General features: G+C 32.8%; 2 pseudogenes; one reads left to right on the forward strand and one right to left on the reverse strand.

Annotated features, from left to right (window-relative positions):
- Window positions 1-3: 3 nt before the first annotated feature.
- LOC150031716 (glycosyl hydrolase 5 family protein-like) lies at window positions 4-26637 on the forward strand (annotated as a pseudogene).
- Window positions 17415-18755, reverse strand: LOC120068167 (glycosyl hydrolase 5 family protein pseudogene; annotated as a pseudogene).

Genomic DNA, 26637 nt, shown 5'->3' on the forward strand with positions numbered 1-26637 from the left:
GCGATGAGGTATCTCCTTCAATTTGGTCATGTACAAAGTGTTTGAAATGTACAGGATCAAATGAACCAAAGTCAAAAGTAGAGAGATTAAAATGAATGTAGTAAAATTATTGGTACTAAAATGTATAAATAATGTACCAAAGTCATAAGTACATGGACCAAAATAGTATTTAAATATAATCTAAATAGTAATCTTGGAAATGTGTATCTGTATATATATATTGCTTGATCAGATATGATGTTGCATGCATATTTTGTATATTATGATGTCTTTCGTTATTTGATTGAGAGAGTTTTTTTTCTTCATAGAAGCTATGTTTTGTTGGTTTTTAAATACAATCATATACAATGCTAAGTTTGAACTTTCTTTATATATATATATATATAAATAGATTTATGTGATCTTTTTCTATGTTAGGCTTATGAGGGGAACTCATTTTTAACTTAAGTACATAGTTAGGTAGATTAAGTACCAATAACCATATCAAATGTTGATGACGGTTTAGATCCAGAATGTGGATTCTTATTCTCTTTTAAAAAGATGGGATTTCTTCTTTGGACATGTGCATGAGAGAGAAAAAAAATGGATTTCTTATTATCTTTTAAGTACCAATAACCATAAATAGTTAGGAAAATGTATTGTCTTCCCTCTTTCAAACAATAACATTATTATTTAGACCCAATTTGGTAAATATTTGATTTTTTTTAAAAAAAAATTAAACCTATTTTATCTACATTTCTTACAATGATTTGCATTTTCTTAAGTACAATGATTAAATTCTTAGACAAATTCCAAAAACAAAAACAACTTTTTGAAACTATTTTTTTAATTCTCAAAATTTAGCTTGTTTTTTAAACCATCGGTGAAAAGTAAATAACAAATGAAAAAATTTGGATGTGAAAATAATGTTCATGGCTTAATTTTCAAAAATAAAAATAAAAAATAAAATGATTACCAAAATGGACTTTAATATTTTAAATAATTAATATATCATTATTAAACTAATGAGACAATAACATTTGAATACTAGCTTTAATTTTTTCTGATTTTTTTTAATTACTATTTTAAAATTTAATATTAATTCCAAATATACTAATTGGTCAATTAATAATATATTATATTATGATAAAAATAAATTTTAAATTAATTAAAATATTAGATAATTATTTTAAATGAAAAACTGTTGGAAATATTTTTAAATATAGCAAAATGTCACTATTTATCAGTGATAGACACTGATATACATCTATCAGCATTCATCATGATAGATAGTAGCGCCCGACAATCTGAACAACCTAAACTATCTAACCCAAATACAAGCGTTGGGTTGGGTTAGTTTTTTTCTTGGATTGAGTTGGGTTGAACTTTTTTCTTGAATTGAGTTGGATTGAACTTTTTTCTTGAATTGAGTTGGGTTGAACTTTTACTATTTCTATTGGGTTGGGTCTCAGGTTGGCTAAATAAAAATTCGGGCTGACCCAACCTAACTCAAATTACATATATATATATATATATATATTTAAAGTTTAGCTACTTTGAATTAATGAATTTTTAATATTTTTGTTTTAAAATTGTTATGGTATTTGTTGTTTAAAGTTTGTAATAAATATCATAGATATTTGGTTTTTAACATTTGAATTTTATGAGATTTTAATTTTTTGCAAAGTGTTATAGATAAATTTACGCTTTTAAAATTAATAAGAAAAAATAAATTATAATTCAACAATCCAACTCATTTTTCTCAGGCCGCTTGATGATATCGCGACCTTGGTGGCAAATTTGCGGTTTAGTTACGTGCATTTGACATACTCAATCCACATGTTCACATACTATGCAAATTTGATTGTTCAACAATCCTTTGGGAATTTTGATTTGAAAGAAGCCATGGCAGGCATAGGCGAAGACAATCTTTCCATGTTGAACATGATACTCATTGAGGCTTATGAAGCGGTGGTTGATTCACTTGCTGCACATGGAGTCAAGGTAGTTTCCGATAATCATATAAGCCAACTAAGTTGGTGTTGTAGTGATGGTGATGGCAATGACTTCTTTGGTGATCGCTATTTCGATCCACAAAAATGGCTACAAGGAATCAGTTTGGTAGCTAAAACCTAAAAAATAAACCCCAAGTATATTTTAGTTATTTATTTCTCTTTTCATAAAACTTTTAAGACTGTAGAAATTGGTCATAGTTTATAGTGTTTAATGCAACAACTTTTAGACTTTCTTTTTAGTTGTTTTTAGGCTAAACTATATAAAAACTTTTGAAATCTAAATGCCATACATATACTTAGTTTTTTTCTTCTTTTTTTTTTTCACAATCCTTTATAACATATAAATTACACCTTAGTTGTAATTTGCGGATTTTATTAACTGAAGAGACGAAAGAAAGATGTCTTTAGATGATGTCAAAGGTTAAGGGTTAAATATGAACTTTTTTTTCTTTTTTCTTTTTTCTTTTTTCTTTTTTTTTTTTTAAGCCAACCCTATCATTCACATAAACCTTTTATATATTATTTTATATTTAAATACTATTTTGATCATTATATATTGTTTCTATTTCATTTTAGTTTCAATGGTTTCAAATATATAAATTATATCCTTAAACTTTTAATTTAATAATAAAGTTAGTCCTATTGTCATATGGAAGTAAGTTTTTAATGAACTTGGTAAAAAAATAATTTTCTATTCAAGAAAAAAGACACATCATTTGAATGCCTTTTCAAAATTTATAAAGGGGAGAAAAATATAGACTATTTACTTTTTAAAATGTTAACCATAAACTAACATACTAACCTTGAAATTTTTTGGTGAGAGTACAATAATTAAATTTGGACAACAGAGATTAAAATAGAACCCACAAGTTCCAAAATATAGGAACCAAATTAGTATTTTAATTTATAATTGATAAATATTTTAGATAATATTTTGACCATTTGTATGATAATATATATGCAAAAGGTAGTGGCAATGAGTTTGAGAAATGAATCATGAGGACCAAACCAAAACGTCAAGATGTGGTTTCAATACATGAGCCTAGGAGCTAATCTTATTCACCAAATTAACCCAAATATTTTAGTAGTGATTTCTTGGCTAAGCTATGACAACGACCTAAGCTTCTTGAAGAACAAGTCAATGGACTTTAACTTGGACAACAAGCTGTCTTTGAAGCTCACATATACTTCTTTACAAACAACATGGGTAATTTTTGGACGTCGAAACCATTAAACACTTTTCGTGCTAAAGTCAACCAAGGATTTGAAGATCGAGCTAGGTTTCTAGTGAGAGGACAAAACCCAATGCCACTATTTGTGAGTAAATTTGAGATCGACCAAACAGGCAAAAATGAAGGCCAAAATCGATTTTTGAGTTGTTTTACCTAACTTACCACAATTGATTTTGATTGGGGCCTATGGGCATTGCAAGGTAGCTACTACTACAGGGAAGGTGTGAAAAATGCTGAAGAAACCTTTGGCATCTTAAATTTTCAGTTTACAAATGTCAAAACCCCTATGTTAAATTGTAAACTACTTTTGTTAGGATTTTCAGGTAGCAAAGTCAAGTCTCCTTTTGTTAGATTGTTAAGCTTTGTTAGGGGATTCTTGTTAGCAAATTTTATTGTTGAACCAAGCTATTTATACCTGTACAAGTGATCAATAGAGATACATAGAAAATCATCCATTTAGATCTTGTTTTCTACTCGGTATCAGAGCCTTGCTAGTTGGTTTCTTCTTCTTCTTGTTCTCTATCATTGTTGCCGTCAACCCAGATCTCCTCCTTGTGTCGTCCGTCCGTTCATTGCCACCAAAGAACGACCAGTGTAAGTAACCTAGATCCCTGTTAGTCGTTGCCATCTGGTCATCACACCAGTGTCGTCCACCCAAATCCCCTGTCCGGCGTGAAGAAGAACCGACCCTATCCGTGCAGGAGTATATCAACATGCAACGAAAGCAACAAGTATCAATAAGCATTCTAATTCATTAATTTTGGCTATAAATAAAGTATGTTCATACAATAATAAGAGGGTTTCAAGTTATACCTTTGTAAAACCTTTTGAATCACGAATTCAATTGCAAATCTTCTCCAAATCTTATTGTGAACCACCTCAAAGTCTTCCCTACTATTCTTTTGGAGCTTTAGATTGAGTTGTGGGACTCAAAATAAGCTTAAATGAAGGAAATTTGGAGAAGAAGCTCACTGTTGCACCCTCTTGAAGAACACCTTCTTCAATAGAAGTTTTTCAGCAAAAACTCAACTGATGCATATCTGATTTCCACTTCAATCTTCTTTATTTATTGCAAGACATTCACGCAATGAAGGTTGCTGCATGAGGAGTAGCTCATGTTTGGAAGATTGAATCAAAAGTCAAGTGGGAAATGAGTGAGCTCCTTTGATGAATTCTCCCACTTTTCATTTTCCAATCTTTTCCAATTTGTGTTTTACAATTTTAATTTTTTTATAAATTGATTTCCAAAATCAATTTGGTTTTCAAAATTAAAAACTTTATTAATTTTACAAAATTAATTTCGTAAATTAATTTTCTAATAAAATTAATAATTAATAATTAATTAAACAATTTAATTAATTCTAATTAATTTAATATCAAATATTAAATTAATTTTACACAAATTCCACCGTCATGAATTTAATATTTAAATCATATTTAAATATTAATTGATTCTCATATTTTGTTTAATTCTAAAATTAAACGTGATTATAACATATATAATTACTAATTCCTTTAATTCTGATTTGAACGTTTCAAATTAACTTATCATGCTACTCTAAGGCTAATCTATTTATGAGCTAGTAGGGGGACCTCGTGGACCTACAGATCATGGATTCCAACGATATGAGATTAATTAGCTAAACTTCTTACACCAAATTAACCCCTATTCGATGACTGATGGGTCACTCCACTAAAGCTCATAGTTGCACTCCCCTCATTATAGATATATTATGTCCATTCGATATAACCATGATTAGTAAGTTAACCCTTCACAGGTTGTTCGTAATAACGTCTAGGTCAAATGTTTATTTTACCCCTGAGATTACCTCTTGTTCCTTAAGTCCCACTAATCCTCTAATGAACAATTGGTTTGTGATCTGATCAATAAACCGAGTCCCTCTCAAGCCAATGAGTGGGTGGGACCCCTTGCTCAAGACCCAGAGTTAGCACTTAAGGGAACAATCTCTCTACTATCCTTGAAAGTGGGTATGAGTGAATTCCATCTTCCACCCTATGTCCCCAGCTATCTACCCGGTCTTACCCCTGAAATGGAGGTTTATTGAGCTGGCACTGTTGAGCCAATCCTCACCTATGCAAATTAAAGGATAATTCTAAATAAACAGGAGTTAATAGTTAGCTCAGGATTAAGCTCAAGTTACCTAGGTCATCGTTTTGAAATAGCCAGTCTTAAATAGTAAACAACGTTATAAAGTAAGAGTGACTGTTTCGTGGTCCGATCTTGTACAAACCCATTGCACAGGACACCCCTACTCCTCATGTCATAACATGTACGAATTAGGATCACATCGTCTGTAGCACTTTACAACTCTTTGTAACAACTACAGAGTAGGTCACATCCAATAGTGTTACCAGAATAAGGCACCCAACCTTAATCATATACTATAGATCATTTTGACTATTTACTCGAACCTGATCCACTTTTATGTCTCCACATAAAGTTCAAGTACTCATGTAATAGTCATGGATCTTTTAGTTTATTGGATTTATTTCTAAAAAAAAATAAGCAATTCATATATTCAATAACAGCTTATTGAATTTTCAGAATAAGTTTTATTGTTTGCAAACCACTAGTTTTAGGACATAAAACCCAACAAAAAAATGGTGCACTGATATGGTTTTTTGAGTTTTGGCATTTAAATTCTCTTTGATTTCTTGATTAAATTTGTATTTGGCTCTTGTTTGATGAGCTTATATGTGTGCTCTAGAGTCTATAATTTATTTGGAGTCATTAGAGTTGAAATTCAGTTGTAATTGAAGAAAGAAGTGAAGAAGGCCGAGCTACAGATTTTCAGATCATAAGCTTCTGTCCAGGCAGCATGCAATGCTGCCCTTGAGCGTCGCAATGCTGCTCATAATTCGAGCGAGGGTGAGTTTTTCGATGGAATTTCGAGCAAGATTTCGAGCAAGAGCAACACCAAAACCAGCGAGATTCAATTGAGCTAGCGAGAGGTGAACCGTTCGTGACTGGAGCTAGCGAGAGCTGAACCGAGCGACACTTGCCTTACCGAGAGTAGCGAGATTGAATTGAGCGACACTAAAACTAGCGAGAGCAGCCGGTTCGATCGGTCTTCTTCAGGTCCTGTCCAGTTCGGCCTCAAATGGTTTTTGGCTGGTCTGGTTCAAGCAATTCTAGTCTGGTTCAAGCTATTCAAGTTTGGTTTGGGGCGATTCGAGTGGTTTGGAGCTGTTTCTTGCTGTTTTTGTAATTCTTAGGCCTTTGTTTGCTTGAAAATACCAAAACTAGAATCATATCAGTATGTGTTTAGTTATTTATGCATATGATGTATGTTATAATTAAATAAATCTTGTACGTGCATATAGTATGCCATGTAGATCCCACCATAGGAAGCATGTTACATGCAAAGTATGTTATAAAATGTTATAATATCTAATATGCATGTTTTAGGATTTTTTTAATTTAATATAAATGTTATATTAAATATTGAATGCCTTTGATGTATGTTATGGATATTTAGCATGTCTAAAATTTTGTAAGTTGTTATAAAATTGGGTTAGACATTTAAAATCTATAACAAAGAATAGTTGCATGCTCACGTAAATTAAACACTCATGTTAATAGTTAAAATGGTCGTTAAAACTTGTAAAACATGTGTTACAAACTCAACCGGTATATAATCTTGTCGAAGGTTATGGGTATTTAAGTTGAGGTCTATGGAACATCTCCTACCTGGGGATTATGGCCGAATTATTTAGCGTTGTTAATTGGTTTAATGAGCAATACGTGAGCGATGTGAGGTTTTAAAACTGGTTTATCACCTAGACATTGTAAGTTAAATCCAATTATAAACATTATACTTGGATAAACACCTAGACTTAGGTTGTTTAATTAGCCAAAACAAACCTAAGAAATATATACCCCATTTAACATTAGAACACTTCAGTGGGAGTTTAATAACATATATGATATGCTATTAGAACACTTCAATGAAAATCAAATAACATATATGATATGTTAGAACACTTCAGTGAGAGATTAATAAACATATATGATATGATTATTTTTAGCTCTCATGTCCCTAAGAGTTCACGATCGAAATTCATGTGGCATTTTGAGTCACCCTGGGAGTGACCTCCATTCGGGAAGTGTTTACATGAATCGAGATTTAGGTGAATGGGGAAAGTTGTTCACTTTAAAATCAAATATGATGTTTTGATTTTAAAATTTTCACATTCTCAAGATGTCCACACCAAAAGGTTCATACGGCACTTCGTGTCACCCTAGGAATGACCTCCACTCGGAAAGTGTTTGCATGAATTGATCATGCTGAATGAGGGAAAGTTGTTCAATGGAAAATAAAATATACGATATATTGATTTCAATTCTCACGTCCCTAGAAAATTCCCACCGTGAGATCTGTGCAACACTTCGTGTCGATTATACCTTCACTACTACATTCGGAAAGTGTTTTTCACGAGGTCAAGATCAAAGCGAATAGAGGAAGTAGTTCATAGTAAGTGGGTGAAGGATATGTGTCAACATATCCTACGGTCTCTTCTCTTGGTTTGAACTATGAGATTCCTATGTTGCATCTGCTTGTCGTTTTTAAGTCGGCCACGTTAGTCGTTTAATGACGGCTATCCCCTCGAAAGGTTTTAACATAGGATTCAGAACAACTCAAACTCTAGAAATGGATAGGATTTCTAAAGTCGGTTTTAACTTTGACTTTCCAACTTCGGGAGCATCGTTGGGATCGGACTTCTAAGGTCTGAAAATAGAGGGTTACACTTACAGAATTATTAATGAGTTAATAATTTCTAACCAAAAACGGTAGCTAAATGACTATCAGAAAATGAGTTATTCTGGAGATAGTATTTAGTCAAGAATGTCTTGTTGTAGTATCATTGCAAAAATAATCTTTGGTATAATATTACTTTGCTAAACTTGATTGGATTTAAAAGCAATTCACTTATAAAATTTGTTTATATTTTTCAGAATGACAAGTTCATTAGTACAATTATTGGCATCTGACAAACTGTTTGGGGATAATTATGCAACTTGAAAATTAAATCTGAATACTATACTAGTAATAGACGATTTACAGTTCGTCTTAACAGAGGATTGTCCTCCCATTCCTGGCTTAAACGCAAACCGAACTGTTCGAGATGCGTACGATAGATGGATCAGGGAAAATGACAAAGTTCATGCCTATATCCTCGTCAGTATATCTGATGTTTTGGCAAAGAAACATGAGGTTATAGATACTGCCAAAGAGATTATAGATCTCTACGAGGGATGTTTTGACAACTGTCTTTCTCTCTTAGACATGATGATATATTTCAATGTGGCGAAAGTCAATGTGGTTGTCGTTAACGAGAGAAGTCAAGTCAGTTTTATTCTAGAATCTCTTCCAAAGAGTTTTCTGTGGTTCTGCATGAATGCGCTTATGAATAAAATTTAATACTGTTTGACTACTCTTCTGAATGAGCTACAGGCTCACCAGACAATGATGAGAGCTAAAGGCTGGAACTGGAAATACATGTTACTACCGCTGAAAAGAGAGGAACGTCCTCCAAAAAGCCTGATGTTGTTTCTTCTTCACAGAGTAAGAGTATTCATGTTAAGAAAAATAAGGGGAAAGGGAAGAAGAAAACTGCTGGGGGAAAAGGCAAGGCTAATATTGCAGACAAAAGAAAGTGTTTCCACTGCAACGAGGAAAGGCATTGGAAGAGGAATTGCCCTCAATACCTTGCTACAAAGAGAGCAGAGAAAGCAAAACAGGTAAACTAGCTCCTGAAGATTGCCAACTGTCCTTAAATTGACCAGTGGGAGATGTTGCTGTCTGAAGATAATCTTATCTGCTTTTTGTAATAAGAGTTAGTTTATCTTAAAAAGAACAAATTGTATATATTTTTGTTGTAAATGAAATGTTCATTAGCGAAAATTATGTTTGTTCTATCGCATAGCAACTTCTATTAAGAACCAACCTAATTAAAAATCATTTGCAAATATTCAGATATTTAAAACGGCTAGAAATCAATTAAGGCAAGTATAGAAAGTTTAAGATTTCTAGGTCTATTTGATAGAACATGAAATTCAGTGACAAACTTTTTAGTTGCCTTAGATTGTTTTCTCAACATCATTCCAATTATTGGAATATTATTCAAGATCACCTTGTATTATTTGTTTCCATAAAAACTTGCATATATCAATAAATAGTTATTGAATTAATACTGTTTAGACAGGTCAGATGCATCTTACTCAAAGAGTTGAGAGTACCTCAATGTAGTGGAAGGAAAGTATGACTTCCTAACCATTATTGTGAAACAAGTGTTGTGAGAATAAGATGCATTCCCCATATAGTTTAATAAGAAATCTATTGTACACTAACATGTTTACAATGATTCTCTCGGTTAAAGTGTTTGAAAATCACCTAGTAAAGACTAGGAATATCAGGTAAATAACCTAGGGCAAGTGGGAGAAAAATCGGGCATGAGATACAGTATAGTAAACCATGAGTATGTGATGCCCTAGTTTGTTGTATTTCTCTGTAAAACTTAGAAACTCAGTTTTATATATTTGGATATATAAGTTACCACTAGATTTTAGCCCAAATGGGAGTTTGTTGGGTTTTATGTCCTAAAACTCGTGGTTTGTAAACAAAAAAAACTTATTCTGAAAATTCAATAAGTTGTTATTGAATATATGAATTACTTATTTCCTTTTAGAAATAAATCCATTAACTAAAAGAACCACAACTATTACATGAGTACTTGAACTTTATGTAGAGACATAAAAGTGGATCAGGTTCGAGTAAATAGTCAAAATGATCTAGTATATGAATAAGGTTGGGTTCCTTATTCTTATAACACTATTGGATGTAACCCATTCTGTAGTTGTTACAAGGAGTTGTAAAGGATTACAGACGATGTGATCCTAATTCGTACATGTTATGACATGAGGAGTGGGGCAATGGGTTTGTACAAGATCGGACCACGAAATCATTCACTCTTACTTTATCAAGATCGAACCATGTATCAGTCACTCTTACTTTATAACGTTGTTTACTGTTTAAGACTGGCTATTTCAAAGTGATGACCTAGGTAACTTGAGCTTAATCCTGAGCTAACTATTAACTCCTGTTTATTTAGAATTATCCTTCAATTTGCATAGGTGAGGATTGGCTCAACAATGCCAGCTCAATAAACCTCCATTTCAGGGGTAAGACAGGTAGATAGCTAGGGACATAGGGTGCAAGATGGAATTCACTCATACCCACTTTCAAGGATAGTAGAGAGGTTGTTCTCTTAAGGGCTAACTCTGGGTCTTGAGAAGGGGTCCCACCCACTCATTGGCTTAAGAAGGACTCGGTTTATTGATCAGATCACAAACCAATTGTTCATTAGAGGATTAGTGGGACTTAAAGAACAAGAGGTAATCTCAGGGGTAAAATAAACATTTGACCTAGACGTAATTACGAACAACCTGTGAAGGGTTAACTTACTAATCATGGTTATATCGAATGGACATAATATATCTACAATGAGGGGAGTGCAACTATGGGCTTTAGTGGAGTGACCCATTAGTTATCGAATAGGGGTTAATTTGGTGTAAGAAGTTTAGCCAATTAATCTCATATCGTTGGAATCCATGATCTGTAGGTCCACGAGGTCCCCCTACTAGCTCATAAATAGATTAACCTTAGAGTAGTGTGATAAGTTAATTCAAAACATTCAAATTAGAATTAAGGGAATTAGTAATTATATGTGTTATAATTACGCGTTTAATTTTAGAGTTAAATAAGATTGAAAAATCAATTAATATTTAAATATGATTTAAATATTAAATTCATGAATAAGAATTCATGAAAGTAGAATTTGTGTAAAATTAATTTAATATTTGATGTTAAATTAATTAAATTGTTTAATTAATTATTTATTATTAATTTTATTAGAAAATTAATTTGCGAAATTAATTTTGTAAAATTAATAAAGTTTTTAATTTTGAAAACTAAATTGATTTTGGAAATCAATTTATAAAAAAAAATTAAAATCGTAAAACACAAATTGGAAAAGATTGGAAAATGAAAAGTGGGAGAATCTCACTTTCTTCATCAAAGGAGCTCACTCATTTCCCACTTGACTTTTGATTTAATCTTTCAAGCATGAGCTGCTCCTCATGTAGCAACCTTCATTGCATGAATGTCCTGCAATAAATAGAGAAGATTTAAGTGGAAATCAGATATGCATCAATTAAGTTTTTGCTTAAAAACTTTTGTTGAAGAAGGTGTTCTTCAAGAGGGTGCAGTAGTGAGCTTCTTCTCCAAATTTCCTTCATTTAAGCTTATTTTGACTCTCACAACTCAATCTAAAGCTCCAAGAGAATAGTAGGAAAGATCTTGAGGTGGTTTACAAATAGATTTGGAGAAGATTTACAATTGAATTCGTGATTCAAAAAGTTTTACAAAGGTATGACTTGAAACCCTCTTATTATTGTATGAGCATGCTCTATTTATAGCCAAAATTAATGAACTAGAATGCTTATTGATCCTTGTTATTTCCGCTGCATGCTGATATACTCCTGCACGGACAGGGTTGGTTCTTCTTCACGCCGGACAGGGGATCTGGGTGGACAATACTAGTGCGATGACCGGATGGCAACGACCAACAGGGATCTGGGTTGCTTGCACTAGTCATTCTTTGGCAACAATGAACAGACGGATGGCACGAGGAGGAGATCTAGGTTGATGGCAACAATGATAGAGAACAAGAGGAAGAAGAAACCAGCTAGCAAGACTCTGATATCATGTAAAAAACAAAATTTGAATGGATGATTTTTTGTGTATCTCTATTGATCAATTGTACAGGTATAAATAGCTTGGTTCAACACTAAAATTAGCTAACAATAATCCCCTGGCAAAGCTCAACAATCTAACAAAAGGAGACTTGACTTTGCAACCTGAAAATCCTAACAAAAGTAATTTACAATTTAACATAGGTGTTTTGACATTTGTAAACTTAGAATCTAAAATGCCAAAGATTTCTTCAGCATTTTTCACACCTTCCCTATAGTAGTAGCTACCTTGTAACCCCATAGGCCCCAATCCAAATCATTGTGGTAAGGTAGGTAAAAAAACAACTCAAAAATCGATTTTGGCCCCATTTGTGCCTGTTTGGTCGATCTCAAATTCACTCACAAATAGTGGCATTGGGTTTTGTCCTCTCACTAGAAACCTAGCTTGATCTTTGAATCCTTGGTTGATATTATTATGAAAAGTGTTTAATGGTTTCGACGTCCAAGAATCACCCATGTTGTTTGTAAAGGAGTACAAGTGAGCTTCAAATACAGCTTGTTGTCCAAGAGAAAGTCCATTGACTTATTCTTCAAAAAGCTTAGGTCGGTGTCATAGTTTAGTCCATAAATCACTACTAAAACATTTGGGTTAATTTGGTGAATAAGGTTAGCTCCTTGTCTCATGTATTGAAACCACATCTTGACGTTTTGGTTTGGTCCTCGTGGTTCATTTCTCAAACTCATTGCCACCACCTTTTGCATATATATTATCATACAAATGGTCAAAATATTTATCAATTATAGATTAAAATACTAATTTTGTTCCTATATTTTGGAACTTGTGAATTCTATTTTAATCTCTATTATCCAAGTTTAGTTATTGTACTCTCACAAAAAAATTCAAGGTTAGTATGCTAGTTTATAGTTAACATTTTAAAAAGTAAATAGTCTATATTTTTCTCCCCTCTATAAATTTTGAAAAGGCATTCAAATGATGTGTCTTTTTTCTTGAATAGAAAATTATTTCTTTACCAAGTTCAATAAAAACTTACTTCAATATGACAATAGGACTAACTTAATTATTAAATTAAAAATTTAAGGACATAATTTATATGTTTGAAACCATTGAAACTAAAATGAAATAGAAACAATATATAATGATCAAAATAGTATTTAAATATAAAATAATATATAAAAGGTTTATGTGAATGATAGGGTTGGCTTAAAAAAAAAAGAAAAAAGAAAAAAAAGTTCATATTTAACCCTTAACCTTTGACATTATCTAAAGACACTTTTCTTTGGCCTCTCCTGTTAATAAAATCCGCAAATTACAACTAATGTGTATCTTATATGTTATTAAGGATTGTGAGGAAAACAAAAAACAAAAAAACTAAGTATATGTATGGCATTTAGATTTCAAAAGTTTTTATATAGTTTAGCCTAAAAAAAACTAAAATGAAAGTCTAAAAGTTGTTCCATTAAACACTATAAATTATGACCTATTTCTAGTCTTAAAAATTTTATGAAAAGAGAAATAAATAACTAAAATATATTTGGGTTTATTTTTTAGGCTTTTAGCTGCCAAACTGATTTCTTATAGTCATTTTTTGGATTGAAATAACGATCATCGAAGAAGTCATTGCCGTCACCATCACTACAACACCATCTTGGTTGGCTTATATGATTATCAGAAACTACCTTGACTCCATGTGCAGCAAGTGAATCAACTACCGCATCATAAGCCTCAGTGAGTATCATGTTCAATATGGAACGATTGTTTTGGGCTATGTCTGTCATGGCTTCTTTCAAATCAAGATTCTCAAAGGATTGTTGAACATCAAATTTGCATAGCATGTGAACATGTGGATTGAGTATGTCAAACGCATGCAACTAACCTACAATTTTGCCACCGAGGTTGCGATATTATCAAGCGGCCTGAGAAAAATGGTTTGGGTTGTCGGGTTATAACTTATTTTTTCTTATTAATTTTAAAAATATAAATTTATCTATAACACATGGCTAATAAATAAAATCTCATAAAAGTCAAATGTTAAAAACCAAATATCTATGATATTTATTGCAAACTTTAAACAAATACAAATACCATAACAATTTTTAAACAAAAATATTAAAAATTCATTAATTCATTAATTCAAAGTAGCCAAACTTTAAATAAAGAGAAATATATATATATATATATATATATATGTATGTATGTATGTATGTATGTAATTTGAGTTGGGTTCGGTCAACCAGAATTTTTATTTAGCCAACCTAAGACCCAACCCAACCCAACAAAAATAGTAAAAGTTCAACCCAACTTAATTCAAGAAAAAAATTATCCCAACCCAACGCTTGTATTTGGGTTGGATAGTTCAAGTTGTTCAGATTGTCGGGCGCTACTGTCTATCATGATGAATACTGATGATGTATATGAGTGTCTATCATTGATAAATAGTGACATTTTGCTATATTTAAAAATATTTCTAATAGTTTTTCTATTTAAAACAATTATCCAATATTTTAATTAATTTAAAATTTATTTTTATCATAATATAATATATTATGAATTGACCAATTAGTATATTTGGAATTAATATTAAATTTTAAAATAGTAATTAAAAAATAAGAAAAATTAACCATTTGTTTTTTGTTTTTGTTTTTGTTTTTTAAAATTAAGCTCATGGACACTACTTTCATCCTAAATTTCTTCATTTATTATTTACTTTTCATCAATGGTTTAAAAAAATAAGCTAAACTTTGAGAATTAAAAAAAAAAATAGTTTCAAAAAGTTGTTTTTGTTTTTTAAATTTATCGAAGAATTTAACCATTGTATTTAAAAAATGCAAATCATTATAAGAAGTAGTTACCAAATTGGATCTAAATAATAATGTTATTGGTTTGAAAGAGGGAAGACCATACATTTTCCTAACGCAACCATTTTTTATCTCTCATGCACATGTCCAAAGAAGAAATCCCATCTTTTTAAAAGATAATAAAAACTCGCATTCTGGAGGACTTTTTTTGCCTATAGATAATTAATACCAAGGATTTAGAAAATTAAAATCCATGAAACAACCGTATACAACAATTTTCCTTAAAAACCCCTTGTAATGTTCTGTGAAATAAACAAGGCGAAAAAGTAGTTAACAAATTAAAACAAATAAATCAATATAATGAAATAATGTTTATAAACTTAGTTTTAGGAAATAGAAAATAAAAAACCAAATGGTTACCCATGACCTAAGGTACCCATGACCTAAGAATTACCTTTTTCAGTTGTTGAAACTTTACTTGGATTTTGAAAAAAATAACCTTTCATGAGTTCAATGCGATTTTTATAGTAGGATCAATAAACAAACAAATCGAGTAATCATAATTGAAACATCAATTCAAATATTTGTGCATGCTCATAAGAATAAAACAAAAATAAAATATCACTCGGATAAATTAAGAAAAATGACTTTATACTTGAAGCTTCACAATCTTACAACTAGACTTGAACCGACTCTTGAAATACAAAAACATGAACTCTAGCCAATCATCATCACAATCTAAACCGTCACCAACATTTGATATGGTTATTGGTACTTAATCTACCTAACTATCTACCCAAGTTAAAAATGAGTTCCCCTCATAAGCCTAACATAGAAAAAGATCACATAAATCTATTTTTGTATATATATATTAAAAAAAAAAGTTTAAACTTAGCATGGCATATGCTTGTATTTAAAAACCTACAAAACATAGCTTCTATGGAAAAAAAAAATTCTCAATCAATTAACGAAAGACATCATAATATACAAAATATGCATGCAATATCATATCTATATATAGATATAGATATGATTATTATTTTAGATTATGTTTAAATACTATTTTGGTCCATGTACTTATGACTTTGGTACATTTTGGTACTTATACATTTTAGTACTTATAATTTTACTATATTTATTTTAATCTCTCTACTTTTGACTTTGTTTCATTTGATCCTATAATAAACTAAAATTGAAAGTATAAAGACCAAAACGGATATTTTAAAAGTATATGGACTAAAATGAACCAAAATGGTAAATATAAGAACCAAAATGAATTAAAAACAAAAGTAGAGGGACCAAAATGGTATTTAAACCTAGAATTTATATTCTATATATACACACGTACACATTTCCAAACTATGATTTATAAAGTTTTAAATACAAAAGTAGTGCTACAAAAATAATAACAGCTCTACGTTAATCGGCATGAGTTATTTTCATTGATATTAGAGGTTTAATTCCTCATCTCCAATGTTATACTAAATAGAAATAAATTACTGAAAATATTTGAAAATGTATGATTTGAACGGAGGTAGAGGAGTAAAGATATAGGATGTGGAAGAGAGTGAATGTTTTCTTTTAACCAGATGAAATACATTCTTGTCTAAACTTTTTTTTTTTTTTATGTCACACTTTGTTGCATGAGTCTATAATTTATAATTAAGTCACTTACATTCTTAAATTAATAAAATTAATAGGAGGTAATAGATTTCTAGAAGGAAAAAGAAAAACTGGCCTTAAAATAATCATAAATGATATGGGACGTTTGTCATATATAGAATCTTACACATACAAAAAGCCAGTCACAATGTGTTAGTTCCACCAAGTTCGTCAAATCATTGGCATTGGCTTTGGATAACTTGGAAGCAATTTTGATTGCTCTTCATACAAATACAAGGAGTTGCCATTTATTTAATCTTACAAATACAAAGCCAATCATAATGTGTTGGTTCAAACAAGTTAAATCATTGGCTTTAGGTGTTTTGAAGGTATAATTTGGATCGGCATTGGTGCATATATATATATATACAAAGTGTTGTCATATAATTAATCTTAAAAATACAAAGCCAATCACATTGTGTTGGTTCCAACAAATTCATTGGCTTTGGGTGTCTTGGAGGCAATTTGGATCGTCATTCGTGCAAATACGAGAGTTGGTCACAATTTTTGAAGAATTAGAGCTTTCAATTTGTAAACAAAGACTCTTTCCATCTTGAATGAAGGTGGACAAATGAAGCTTAGAATTCGAAAGGGCACTCCAAACACTTTGTTGGCCTAAACAGTCAGTTGAGAGAGATACCTCAAGGCCTTCCCCCCTAGCCTTCAAGTACAAACCAGTGCTTGACATCCTAATTGGAGTGCCATAATTGTCATGACTCCATCGATTTGAGGTGGAGCAATTTGTGAGGAAATTTTCTTTATTATCATTAGAGACTTGGATACATTGACGACTTTGTGAATGATATATAACATATGAGAATGATTCGTTGGAATTTGGATCTGTGTACCATAAAAAAAAACATTATTCAAATTGTCACTCAACCAGATATAAAAAAAACTCTTGTTGAACTATTTAACATTTGTTTTCACAAATCATACCAGTTTACTAGTTATAAATCTTTGCATACAGTTATAATCATTCGTATAGTTACCTTGCAACATGGTCTGTAATAGTTGAAACTTCTTGACAAAGTTAGAATTTTTAATTTGAGTCCAATTAGAGTCAAGCACGCCAAAAGCTTCTGTAGGTTCTGCTTGACCTTCTCTATAATAATAGCTACTTTGTCAAGTCCACAATGCCCAATCTAAATCTTTTTGTGCAAGATGAGCTGTGAAACAACCCATGAATCGATTTTCTACAACGTCAACCTCTCTTGATCATACCCATATTCATTAACAAATAAAGAAAATGGGTTTGATCCTTCCATTACAAATCCAGCATGGTCTACAAACCATTCATAATATTTGCACAAATATTGTTTAATGGTTGTTGTACAAACTTGCTCTCGGAATCTCCACTGAAGGATACAAGTGTACCTCAAAAACCAATTTATTGTCTAAAGTGTTTACCGTCAAAGGCTTCTTCTTTAAGCATCGAAGATCATTGTCATAATTTAAGCCTGAAACGATCACTAAAATTTTTGGATTTATATTATGAATCGTGGTTACTCCTTGAATTACATAGTTGTTCCAATCATTTGCATTTTTCATCATTCCTCGTATCTCATTTTGTAAACTCATTCCTACCACCTAAACAACCATTAAAAGACTTTCTTTGTTAATTAATGTTATAGAAGTTTTTAAATGCTTAAGCTTAGTTTTAAGAATTTAAGAAAAACTCTTGATGTTACATACCGTAGATTTGTTGCGAAAGCGTTGAGCAAATAAGCTAAGACCCTGTAGCCATTCTTGAGGGTCAAATTTGCGGTTTCCGAAAAAGCCATTTCCATCATCAAGAGAGCAACACCATCTTCGTTGGCTAATGTGATTGTCAGCAATGACCATTAGGTCACTTGCCCCCAACACATCAACAACAGCTTCATACGCTTCAAAAATAGTCTTGTTCAATACAAAAGAATTATATTGAGCCAATCCAGCTTTTGCTTGTTTTAAATCAAGAAGATCAAAGTTTTCTTCAACCGTTCTATTTGCATAACGAGTGAACATATGTGTTGCATATGTGAGTCGTACACAATTGAATCTTAACTTGATTGCCTCATCTGCTAGTTCTTTTAATGGTCTATGGTTGAGGCCTTCTGCTAGCATGCTCTGTGTATGGGATGACCAATTCACACACACAAGTTTCACTCTGTGTCCTATTTGGGAATCAATGATTCATCTTCCTCGCGTTGACAATGGTAATGAATAAACTAAAATTGATGAAAACACAAAGACTAGGGCTAGAAGGAGAATAACTTGAAAAGTTCTTCCCATTTTCCTTATCTTCTTATCAGTCGATATCTTTTTTTTTTTTAATTTGGTGAGAGAATCATAGCCCAAACATTGCTTATATACACTCGTTATGTAGGTTGAAATTTGTTCAAAGTTTGTTGTGATTTTTAAAGCTGGTCCTAGTTTTTCTTTATTGAGAAGCTTAATTAGTTCAAAATTAAATATGGATAAACATTGCTAACAAATTAATTCTAACCAAGTTTCAAGAAACTTCCAGCAAACAAAATCAATATTTTTAACCTATCTTACTTTTCTCTCTCTTTTTTTTTTCTTTCCCTCTGTTTTTTAGATAAAATTTTGGAGTCCCTTTCATCTCTCAAATTAAATATTAATATTAAGATAGTGACTTAGTAGATGCATATGAAGAACAAAGCTTTCAATTTCTATATAATATTTCTGATGGATAAAACTAACATGCAGCGAAAGAAATCAGAATAGATAAACACTATAATTATACTTAATTTGAATTCATAAAGCATGCTAAAATAGTTTTGCAGAAAAATAGGGTTTCAAGCTAAAATACCTGTGATGAACAGCTGAAATTCTTCTTCTCCTCTACGAATTTGATCTCCAAAACACAATTGGACTACCACAAGGATCCTCTCTACTATCCTTAACTTGGATTGTGTGGTGGAAACACTGAATTGAGGTGAATTTTGGTGAAATCAATGGAGGTTTTTGTTGGAGAATTTTTTTTCAGAATTGTGTATTGCCTTCTCTTCAAATCTGAAAAATTGAGCATTTTATATATTCAATACATGCAAGCACTTAGCATTAATGCAATTTGACACTTCAAATTGCATTAATGTCTTAGCTTAGGTGTTCAATTTAGTGGATTAATCCAACAAAGGTTGGATTAGTCCACTATCCATTATTTTGAATAAAATCAATTTTTCAAACAAAAATTAAATTAAAATTTGATTTTCATAAAAACCAATTTTTATTAAACTCAATTCTGAATTTCAATTTTGAAAAATGGTTTATTTAAATAATTAATTAAACAAATTTAATTAATTAATTTAAATAATAATAATTTAATATCAAATATTAAATTAATTAATATATGATTCCTATTCATGTAATTCAATATTTAAATAATATTTAAATATACTAATTTCTCCAATTTTCATTTAATTTCAACTAAATTATACATTTCAATTATATCGAATACAATTGATCAAACCCTAAATTGAATTTGAACATTTCAAATTTAGAACTCTAACTTCAATTTATATAATTCAAATCTGCTAAATTCACTAATCCAAGATAATTATATGAGCTAGTAGAGGGACCTTATGGACCTACAAATCATGAGCTCCAACGATTTTAAATTAATTGGTTAAACTCTTTAAACTGAATTAAACATCATTCTTTAACTACCGAGACATACCACTATAGCTCGATAGTTGCACTCTCCTCACTGTAGATATATTTCTGTCCACTTTAACCATGATTAGAAAGTTGACCCTTCACAGGTTGTTCGTATTCACAACTAGACCAAAATTACCACTTTATCTCTATAAATACATCTTGTTCCTTAATCTCCCACTGAACCTCTATTGAACAATTTGTTTATAGTTCAACTAATAAACCACATCCCTCTTGGTCATGCGAGGGTGGGAACCCATTGTTCAAGACCAGGGATTAGTACTTAAGAGAACAACCTATCTCTTAACCCTAAACTGGGAAGGAGTGAATTTCATCTTGCAGAACTATTTTCCCAACTATCTATCCGGTCTTATCCTCAAAATGGTAGACTTACTGAGCAGTGCTTTCGGACTACTCTCGCCTATGTAGATCAAAGGATAATTCCGAATAAATAAGAGTTTGGAGTTAGATCAGGATTAAGATTGAGTTACCCTAGGCCATTAGATTTTGAAATAGTCAGTTGTAACAGTAAACGGTCGTTATAAAGAAAAGTGACTATTTCGAGGTTCGGTCTTAGGCAAACTCATTGCATAGGATGCCTCCACTCACATGTCTCTACATAAATGATTTTGGGATCACATCATTTGTATCATATACAAAATGGGCCGCATCCAATCGTGTCACTAGGATGAGGTACCGATCTCATCGATATACTTATAGACCATTTTGGCTATATACTAAAACTTGATCCTCTTTTATGTCGCCACATAAAGTTAAAGTATTCATATTATAGCCATGGATTCGTTTATTGGAATTTTATAACATAATGCAATATCAATAAAAATTCATTGAAAAAAATACTCAATAACACTTTTATTGATAAATAGAATATGTTAACAATATTTACGAAGTACGAGTTTTAGGACATTCCTAAAAATCTCCCACTTGGATTAATACTCCAATGAGACAAAGATACAAATATAATGTTTTACAATGTTGAGAAAAACAGAGAGAAAATACAATAAACTATGGCATCCATATACCCTTTGACATTCTCCCACTTGCCTAGATTATGATGCTCGTAATCCTAGTCCAACCAGGTGGCCCTCGAATACTTTAGCTGAAAGGGCCTTCGTAAATGGATCAACAAGATTATCTTCTGATGCTATCTTCGTGACTATCACATCTCCTTGGTATATTATCTCCCTAATGAGATGGTACTTTCTTTCGATGTGTTTTCCACGTTTGTGACTTCTTGGTTCCTTGGAATTGACAACTACACTGCTGTTGTCGCAATACAGAGTAATGGGCAGATGCATATTTAGAGCCACTACCAAATCCAACAAGAACTTGCACAGCCACACTGCTTCTTTAGTTGTTTCGCATGTAGTTACATATTTTGCTTCCATCGTGGATTGAGCTATACAACTCTGTTTAATGCTTCTCCACACTATCTCTTCCCTTAAGAATGAAAATTGATCCTGAAGTAAATTTCCTAGAATCTACATCAGTCTGAAAATCATAATCAGTGTATCCTGTAAGGATTATATCCTTAGGCCCATACACAAGCATATAGTTCATCATTCTCCGGAGATACTTGAGGATATTCTTGACAACAGTCCAATGATTGTGTCCAAGGTTAGATTGGAACCTGCTGATGATTCCAACTGTAAGGCATATGTCAGGGTGTGTACACAACATAACATACATCAGACTCCCAATTGTCGATGCATATGGAATTTTTTTCATTTCCTTAACTTCTTGAGGCGTCTTAGGATACTACTCCGTCGACAAATGAATTCCATATCTAAAAGGTAACATTAAGCTACAACTGCATATTTTTTGATATGATCCCCACCCAATCCAACCTGTTTATATCTGGGAAAAATTGATATAAATCCCTATGCGCTTGGCTTGAAAAAGGAAAATATCATAAAAGCCAAAAGAATTTACAAGCAGCAAAGTCGAAACTACAAATTTTCTCGAATCTACCAGGGCAGGAAGAAATCGAGAAAAAGAGGTGTCCTCGATTAAAAGGCACTTGGCAATGGACAATACGTGTTTGACTGAAATCCAAAGAATAAAGTCTATCTCCTTTGATTAGAAATAAGAAACCAAGACCAGAAAACTTAGCTCATCGTAATAACGTGCATAAGTTTCTTACCACTTTAATGCCTACCAGGGTCATTTGTTATGCTCTGTTGGAACCTCTTGATTACTTTTTTTATTATTATTATTAAAATATCATTTTGACATAAATTTTTTATGGTTGTTCAATATTAGTCCTAATACTTTCAAATGTCTAATTTTAGTCGTGTACTTTGAATAAGGCTGATAACTGGCAGAAATGCCAGTTATTATAAGCCTTTTATTTATGAGGGCTAACAGGTAGAAAACGCAATGATAATACTTAGAATTTTTGAAAAAATGAGTTTTGCGTCGATAAGCACCTAAAACCTCACTGGCCCAATATTATGCATTATTCCGTGCCAAAGTGTCTATTTTTGTAGCTATCGCAGGAATCAAACGCATGCATTTGTAATAAGCAATCATAGACAAACGCATGCACTGAAGCCAGGCGACTACAAAAGACGAACACAAATGGCAACCCCATGCATCCAACGCATGAAAGTTGCAGTAATCGCATGCGTCCAATGCATGGAGAATGCGGTGAACAAATAGAGATTGCAGCCACAGATTGACAACATAATAGAAGATCGCAAGATGGGTAGAACGCGTTGATAACTTTAGCTAAATTCAGCTCGGACGCATACCTTGCAACAAGATAAGGCGATGTGACAATGCCCATACTGCGACAAAAACAGCAGTGAGTCATACCTTTATCATTACAGCTGTCGGCGTCCAAATTCTATAAATAGCCCTTGAGACCTTCATTTTGAGACATCCAAGCTTTTGCCTCAAGGCATAAGTTTGTGATCACAGATGAAAGCTTAAAAGAGATTTCCAGTGAGAATTCTTCATCTCCACAACCCAGACTGAGTGACGATTGGAGCATTCGTCAGAGATAGAGCTCGAGAGAGACATCTCCACCATTCAACTATGGTACCACCGGCAGCCTTGACGCAGAGTCCTTCATCTTCCTTCTAATCTCTGTATTGTATTATATTTTAGCTTGAGATATTAAGATATTTTGTGATCAATGCAAATCTTAATTCCTTCATTACCGTCTTCTTCATCATCTTCATCTCTATCATAGTTTTTCTTCAGCGTTTATTTATCAAAGTCAATCGCATGCTTAATCATGTAGCCTAAACATAGAACGCATGTAGCAACCCACCGAGAGGTGTGCGTTGTGCAAGTATAAGTGAGTTAATCCTCCTTGGTGAAAGGTTGTGGCAACGCCTGTCTGTGGGATGTTGCATTGCTTGTCTATAAGTTAAATAGCCGCATCTAACTGCTTGAGAAGGTAAGAGATGGAATGCGCTAAGCAAGGTTCGTATTGTTCCTAGAGATAAGCACAATCTTATGCTCGATGCAACCATGCACTATAGAGATATAGTCATGTGGCTGACCACCGAGAGGTGTGATGCATTAGTGCAACGAGCTGGGATTACTAGGGCGATTTAAGATAGTAAACATTACTATGCGTTATTAGTTGTTGTGTCTCTACTTATTCTCATTGCAAGTCTTCTATTACTCAATCTGTTTAGTTAGGAGAAGGAGTAGTGTGTAAAACATTTAAAACTTTTTCGCTTTATTTTTATTCTTATTCATCGCCTCAAACGTATCACCTCACAAATATTATTGAGTGACAAGTCCCCGTGTTCGACCTTAGATTACGCGAGAAACTTGCGTTTGTGTTATACTTGGCGCAAGCATAAGAAAACTTGTGATAGGAACGTGTGATCATTGCATTCTAAGATTAACGCATCATCATTCTGATGCATGACCTCAGACGCATGGGAAAAAACGCATCAGTTATGTCTAACGCATGATTTCATGTTCAAACTCATTCGTCCTTAAATGATAAAAATAAAACAAACAAAACGCGTCCATAAATTATCCCAACAAGTTTTTTAGGGTGATAACTGGCAGAAATACCAATTATTATAAGCCTTTTATTTAGAATTATGAGGGCTAACAGGTAGAAAACGCAGTGATAATACTTAGAATTTGCGAAAAATTGAGTTTTGCGTCGATAAGCACCTAAAATTTCACTAACCTAATATTATGCGTTATTCCGTGCCAAAGTGTCTATTTTTGTAGCTATTGTAGGAATCAAACGCATGCGTTTCTAATAAGAAATCACAGACAAATGCATGTGCTAAAGCCAAGCAACCGCAAAAGACGAACGCAGACGACAACCCCATGCGTCCAACGCATGGAAGTTGCAGTAATCGCATGCGTCCAACGCATGGAGAATGCGGTGAACAAATAGAGATTGCGGCCACGGATTGACAGCCATAATAGAAGATTGCAAGATGGGTAGAACGCGTTGATAACTTCAGCTAAATTCAGCTCGGACACATACCTTGGGAGTATCAATAAGATAAGGCGATGTCACAATGCCCATACCACAACAAAAGCAGCAGTGAGCCATACCTTCATCATTATAACTGTCGGTGTCCAAATTCTATAAATAGCCCTTGAGACCTTCATTTTGAGACATCCGAGCTTCTGCCTCAAGGCAGAAGTTTGTGATCACAGATGAGAGCTTGAAAGAGATTTCTAGTGAGAATTCTTCATCTCTACAACCCAGACCGAGTGACGATCAGAGCATTCGCCAGAGATAAAGCTTGAGAGAGACATCTCCACTATTCAACCATGGCACCACCGGCAGCCTTGACGCAAAGTTCTTCATCTCCCTTCTAATCTCTATATTGTATTACATTTTAGCTTGAGATATCAAGATATTTTATGATCAATGCAAATCTTAATTCCTTCATTACCGTCTTCTTCATCATCTTCATCTCTATCATAGTTTATCTTCAGCATTTATTTATCAAAGTCAATCGCATGCTTAATCATGTAGCCTAGAGATAGGACGCATGTAGCAACCCACCGAGAGGTGTGCGTTGTGCGAGTATAGTGAGTTAATCCTCTTTGCTTGGTGAAAGGCTATGGCAACGCCTGTCTATGGGATGTTGCATTGTTTGTCTATAAGTTAAGTAACCGCGTCTAACTGCCTGAGAAGGTAAGGGATGAAACGCACTAAGCAAGTTTTGTATTGTTCCTAGAGATAGGCACAATCTTATGCTCGACCCAACCATGCACTATAGAGATATAGTCATGCAGCTGATCACCTAGAGGTGTGATGCGTTAGTGCAACAAGCTGGGATTACAAGGGCGATTTAAGATGGTAAACATTACTATGCGTTATTGGTTATTGTGTCTCTACTTATTCTCATTGCAAGTCTTCTATTGCTCAATCTGTTTAGTTAGGAGTAGGAGTAGTGTGTTAAACATTTAAACCTTCTTCGCTTTATTTTTATTCTTATTCATCGCCTCAAACGCATCACCTCACAAATATTATTGAGTGACAAGTCCCCGTGTTCGACCTCGGATTACCCGAAAAACTTTTGTTTGTGTTATACTTGGCGCAAGCATAAGAAAACTTGTGATAGGAATGAGTGATTATTGCATGCTAAGATTAACGTATCATCATTCCGACGCATGACCTCAGACGCATGAGAGCAAACGCATCAGTTATGTCTAACGCATGATTTCATGTTCAAACCCATTCGTCCTTAAATGATTAAAAAAAAAAAAAAACAAAACAAAAGGTGTCCCTAAATTATTCCAACAAAGGCCCAGAAATGATACTTGCCATAAACTGAGAAAAAAAAATCAGTTGAGTTCACATACAAAAATCATAAAAATCATCCATTCGGATCTTGTTTTCTACACCCTAGATTCCTTCGAATGTTTCAGCTTATGCTAACCAAACTTCAAGGTATAATTTTTTTAAGTGATATGTTTCGTTTCCACAATTGTTTTCTCTAATTATCTAGGTTTTAAAGAGAATATTACTTTTCTGCCGACCATTTTCATACCTTAATTTTCTTTTTCTCCTTATTAATCGAAGATCAAAATGGGTTTTCTCTTTTAACACATATCCAAGTTTAAATCTCACCACATCATTCATAATGTATTACCTTTTAGTGGTGAATACTGTGTGAATGGACAAAAAATACCAATTAGGAGTCTATAGTTGTAAGACCTCTAATTGTTGGGGCCATGAAGAAGACGGTGCTCCAATTAAGTTGGTAGAATCTATAATGTGTTTGAAAGCTGTTGGAGAAGGGTTTCCTTCAACTCTCTCTAAAGACTGCTCGAGCCAACAAATCGTTTGGAAATATGCTTCAAATGCCAAGCTTCAATTAGCCACCATTGATGAACAAGGGCAAGCCAAAGGACTCCTCATTCCCTTCAAATTGTGACTAACAAGTGCATATGTCCAAATGATTCTGAATGCCAAGGAGATCCACAAAGCCAATGGTTTACACTTATCCCATCAAATGTACATCTCAATTAA

This window comes from Benincasa hispida, chromosome 12, assembly GCF_027475165.1.
Source record: "Benincasa hispida cultivar pf3 chromosome 12, pf3_genome.v1.1, whole genome shotgun sequence".
Classification (NCBI taxonomy): Eukaryota; Viridiplantae; Streptophyta; class Magnoliopsida; order Cucurbitales; family Cucurbitaceae; genus Benincasa; species Benincasa hispida.